The sequence below is a fragment of the Micropterus salmoides genome, unplaced genomic scaffold, assembly GCF_014851395.1.
Source record: "Micropterus salmoides isolate LMB-PRFRI ecotype aquatic unplaced genomic scaffold, ASM1485139v1 Ms_hic_scaffold_2, whole genome shotgun sequence".
NCBI lineage: Eukaryota > Metazoa > Chordata > Actinopteri > Centrarchiformes > Centrarchidae > Micropterus > Micropterus salmoides.
In genome coordinates, this window is record NW_024041150.1 from 40,184,657 (window position 1) to 40,190,319 (window position 5,663).

The following is a 5,663-nucleotide window of genomic DNA, read 5'->3' on the forward strand; positions in this document are numbered from 1 at the left end:
ATGTTGGTGCCAGAAAACAGACCAGTGGATGACTCCACTCCAGCTGGGTGTGTTTGTGGTGGTGAGGCAGGAGGTGTGTTTGCAACAATCAAGCAGCATGGAGCAATTTTTCTGTCAAAAATGACATGGATTTGCACTCGCCTTGCACAGCACTGCCTGCTACCATGTAAACAACACTAAAAGCGTATAGTTCTGCCATACTTAGATCTTTACTACTAATTGCCTACAAAGGTTTTTTTTGTTGTTGTTGTTTTGTATTTTATGTACATCTGTATGAAGTTTACGTCTGTTTTGTTGAGCTTGACCTGTTTAATTATGCTTATTTTGTCTATGTTTATTGAGAGCAATGTAAAACTGGAGTCACTTTCCTTCTATGTGTACACATATCTGGCCAATAAAAGAAATTCTGATTGGCTAAAAGTGTCAAATTTGTGCTGAAGGGGGCAACAGAGGAAAGGTTTTACCATGGTGATCATTTTAGAAGATCTCACTGCCACAACTAAACTTTCATTAGTCTCAAGGCGCCTTTGTACTGGGCTGTCTCCCAGATGAAAACTGACAGCTGTGAAAGGAAACAGGTTCATCAGTCAAAGATGGTGGTCCAAGGTCTTTGTGAGACAAGAACTATTCGTCTTGCTCATAGTTCAGTGATAAACTCTGCAATACATCTGACTTCACTAGCATTCAGAGTCAGAGCTGAGAGGGACCGCTAATAACATTTCTCACTCAACCGACAAACCGCACAGCTAACAATACAGAGTTAAGGTCAGCAGAGTGCATTTGATATACGTCTTTACATAAAATAAAATAACACTATTATAATAAAAAAAGAACATGATGTCATCATAAATTCCCCAGTTATTTATTTACCTCAGCAGCGGTACAGTACACTCCAGTTAATACAGCTCAAGGAACCACAATAAATCATTTTTCAGCCTGACTGGTTAAATTGTTCTGTGCAGTAAAATAGCTGCCAGTCATGCATGAAGTTATTATGACTTCATTCATCACACAGAAAGCATAAAGAAATCACAGTCAACAGAGTCATTTTCCTGACAGACTGAATGAAAAGCTGAGTATCAAGTTAACTAACAGAGCAATCAGTCCTGTTTAATACGTCTACATCAGCGTACAACTACACAGGAAGCATCTTTAGTCCTGTTTTTTGAAAGAACTGCAGAGCACTCATGCTGTTTGCTTCACATACTTCATCCCAATCACACTGGGAGCTTCCCAGCAGTCCACTGTCAGCCAAAGACAAACTCCACGAGGTAGAAGTGGAAGTTAACACATTTGTTTTGTACAGAACAGGTGACTTCTCACCACTGTCATCCCAGTATATCTGGGAGATTAATATTTATATAAGCTGCCTCTCTAAATGTTTGAAACAGGTCTGTAATTTAAAGGATGATACTAGTGTTTTTCACATTATAGCTCATGTTAGAGGTGAGAGATGAAAATGCACATCTAGAGGCCGTTCACGTACACTGGGCATGCGCGTGCCGGTGTAAACATGAAGCAGATGCTGTCTGTAGTTACAGAAGATTTGGAGAAAGTACAAGAGACGAAGAACCGCAGCAGATTTTTTTTTTTTGCATGGACCAATAACAAGCTGGGATTGTTAGTGAAAGTAACATGGCAGTTAAAAGCGGTTGTGGCGGCGGAAAACAGACTGGGAGTCGCCGCAAAGTAAATACGGCGATATGCACAGTACAAGTGTAGGCTGTAAGAGTTATTTGCACGGTACAAAATATTTTAATAAAAATACTAAATCAAAAAGTCTGTCAGTAGAATCGTGTTTCTGCTTTGCATGACTTATAAGATGTCTTATCACTTATCCTCCGTTTTTGCCTGTCCACATTAAAACGTTTTTAAAATCGGGTTTGGGAGCGATTCAAACTTACTTTTGGGTCTTTGTTATCTCCATTTTAGTCTGGACAGGAGGTGGAAACGTAGCAAAAGGTCTCCGTTTTAAAACAAAAAAGCTTTAGTGTGGATAGGGCCTAATTGTTCATGTGCCTAAAATGTGATCTGACATCACACTCTTGTACAAAGGCAAGATTGTTTGCAGACAGTTTCACCTACTCTTTGATTATATAAAGAAGAAATGGGAACAAAAGCAAATGTTGAGGACAGTTCTGTTAGCTTGAAGGAGCCCATTGCTTGGGAATGCCTCCAGCCAGGGAACCAATCATCACAACAGTCAGGCTCCAATTGATGCATGTTGAATGTATGCTTTGCAGTACATTCCCCTGTGCTGCTGTGCCAAGATAAATCTTCCCTACGTGTGGAAACAAAGGGAGCACCAGGACACACACAATTGTTTACAAGTGTCATTTGCGAGCGTTTTCACCAACAATTTTACAATAATAACCTGGTGTGTTCACAGAAACACGGTTTAGTGACATTTTGAAGTTTCCTGCTTGTTTGTTTACTCTGTAAACACAGAGCAGTTGCTCTTCTGTTGCGTTTCTGTCGAAGTAGCTGCTCAAGGTGAGTTTGCTTCCCACAGGTGTCATAAGGAATATATTAATATAATATAATAATAATCCTATAATAATATTTCAACATCGCATAAATGGTAATACAGTTTATTTTTTATTGCAATTTAAAAACAGAGGTGGCCTGTATTAAAGCTTAAAAACTATGTGCTATAAAAGAATAGCACAATAAAAACAGAATATTTTTTATAAATGAGGTACAGCAAATCCAATAAAAACACCATTCATGCATAATGTACATGATATCTCTATGAAGCCATACTCATGTTTATTGATGAGTGAGATTAAAGCTGCACCGTGCTGCCCTTTCACAATAAAAGAGTCCTGAAGACCCTGGGGATGACAGACAAAGCGACATTCGTTGAAGAATCTGGAGTACACCAGCCGCTCTGGGTCACAGTTTACATCAACTAGTCATGTGTAAGTGTTGTCAGGGAGGCTGGCTCAAATCTACTGTGCTCTGTCGTGTGTGTGTGTGCGTGTAAGGGCCATGTGTGCTAAAGTGTGTTTGCAAGAGCTTATGCTGTGCATATGTAATGTGTGAATGTGTTGCATGTTGTGATGAGTTTGTCGCATGCTAACTTTGTGTGTAAGAATTGAGTTTGATGATGCATAAGTGTGTGCATAGCTGTTATGTGTAAGCGTGAAAGTGTGTGTGTTGGCAGGGCACTAATTCAAAGTGAAAAGAACTGTGCAGAGTGGTCTTGGTATGCCAGAGTTGTGTGTGACTATGAGTTTGAAGAAATTGCTCTGAGGATGGAGTCAGCAGAGCATTCAGGACAAACACCTCAGTGGCGCTCCAGAACATTTATGTCATGGACTCAGATTCCCATCATGCCGCAGACTGTTTTTATCGTTTCTGACTGAGGCCTGGAGGGACCATTGGTGTAATTATCCGTAGTTTTTGATATCTTGTGATCTGTCTTGTCGTGATTGTAATGCTACCAGCTGTGTGGCTGCATACATTTCACATAAGCAGGATGACATGATACAGTGTGCTCTTTTCACTACCACTACTGTTTAAATATCACAAAGACATCTATCTGTTTGTTGTAACTTTGTTGTAACTTTGTTGGTTCAATTCTTCACAAGGAAACGTCCACCACAGTGATATAGGAAAATGCTAATGTTGCTATTATAGTGTGCTAAAATGTATGTCAGCACTGAGCTCCGACTAATGAGACATTGTAAATCCGAGCCAAATCAGCTGACGCTTGTCACAACTTCTAGTGTTTTGATGTATCGACAACAGCTAAAATCCCAACAGTGTATTGTCACACAGTAACTTTCACACCTTTCACACCCACAGCACAACAATACACAGCCAGCTCAGCAAATAATCTCAGTCTTTATATTCATGCATCCAACATGATGGTGCAGGACATCTATCGCGTACATTACTCTGTAATAGATTATTTAACAGCTTGTGAGTTGAGTTGACCTCATTAAACTGCCTATTAGGAGCACCACTCTTGGTTGTTTTCAAATGAGCAGCGCCACTGTGCTTAATTAATCATGATACTGTGCAACACATGCACACACAAAAAAGCACCTCAAAGTGCCCGAAACCAATCAAAGCCTTTCAGTCCTGGGTGTCCACTGGAAGCGTAATCAGAGCAATTTACTTGCAGCTCAGGGGTAACTTTCTATTCTGCACTGCTGTTTCCAAAAATGTGAAAAGGTACATTTAGCCAAACTAGTTTCTGTCTTGTCCATGTCAAGCGGATCCTGAAAATTATACAAATTATATAAATTATACAATGAGACATAATTTTAATTAGCTTCTTTATTTATTCACCTTTGTATTAATTACCTTATTTAAATTAATGTCCAAATTGAGCTGCAGCTAGCTGGCCTTCTGCTTCCCACAAACACACAAACAACGGTTCCCTATACCCCAGTTCTGTGTCCATGCATGCTGCAAACTGAAAACACGTCAGAGCGTCCACACGAAAAAGAAAAAAGACATGGCTGGATGACTCAAGAAAAGTTAGCTTTGCAATGTATTCCATTAGCATTGATTTGGTGATTTGCAGGTAAAAACTGGGCTAAATGTGTTTTAATAGTTTTGACAGAGTGAGTATATTTCAGAACTTTACTTTGATCAAATAAATAATTGCTGTTAAAAATTCATTGCAAACAGACATTTAAAAAGCTTGTCTTTATAACCAAAATTGCAGTAGTATGGTTTTAACTGTATTGGATCACTTTCACAACAGATTTTTGAACACAAACACAAACAAAACTACTGTGGTGAAACGTTGATGCTCTGTTCCTATTTTGAAGAAAGTTGCAGGACTTTACTGCGGCCTGGATACTTTCTGCTGCAGAACGTCCTGTCAGAAAACAGATTACACTTGTCAGGACCACCAGCAGAGTGTGAAAAGCAGACTTAAGGCGTCATCTACCAACACACATACATTCTGTTACATAACATAGGTCAACACAGTCTTACTTTCCATCAAACTAAGAATTTTTTGGATGCTTTAAAATCCATCATTCAGTCTGAGGGAATTTCATTTCCCACGGTTGTCATAAAGCTCCGCCATGCAAACACTCACACACACTAACACCCTCTTTACCTCACACACACACACACACGCACACACACACACTCTCTCTATCTCCACACACATTTTAATAAGCACACACAGAAAACCTCTCCGGTAGCGCTGTTGAAAACTTTGTAATGTATCCATGGTCTATATTTGTCACCACAGCAGTGCAGTCGATTATTTTCCTCGTCAGTGTTTGAAGCTTTTCTGTAATGAGCCTGCCAGTCACAGCGTCTGGGATTAAAACAGAGAAGACACAGTACAGATGATGATGATCATGATGACGACAGCTGCCTGAGAGAGTACAGAGGGGAAAAAAAGTAAAAAATTAGACTTTTCAAGAGCTACAGTGTGCAACTTTATGCCTGCAGGCAGTGAGCTGTTTTGTAAGTTCAGTCCTTACTCCCACTCATCTGAGAGAGTGAGGAGTCAAAGTTAACTGGAAAAGTGAAAGTGAGAGCTTCCTATCTGGTAATGCACTAAACAGAGGATATGAAGTAACTTAATGCAATTCCCTACTGTACTTCAGTACAGTTTATTCTGGTACTTGAGTACCATTTTCTAACGAGACTCTGCCTGCCAGGTCCAGCTTTACACTGAAAGATTT

General features: G+C 39.7%; 1 long non-coding RNA gene across 1 annotated transcript; it reads right to left on the minus strand.

The window, feature by feature from the left end:
* Window positions 1-4,542: 4,542 nt before the first annotated feature.
* Window positions 4,543-5,344, minus strand: LOC119913060. Its single transcript, XR_005446354.1, has 2 exons — window positions 5,136-5,344; window positions 4,543-4,837 (listed from the first exon to the last, which is right to left on the minus strand). It is a non-coding gene; the product is annotated as an uncharacterized LOC119913060 (long non-coding RNA).
* Window positions 5,345-5,663: the final 319 nt, after the last annotated feature.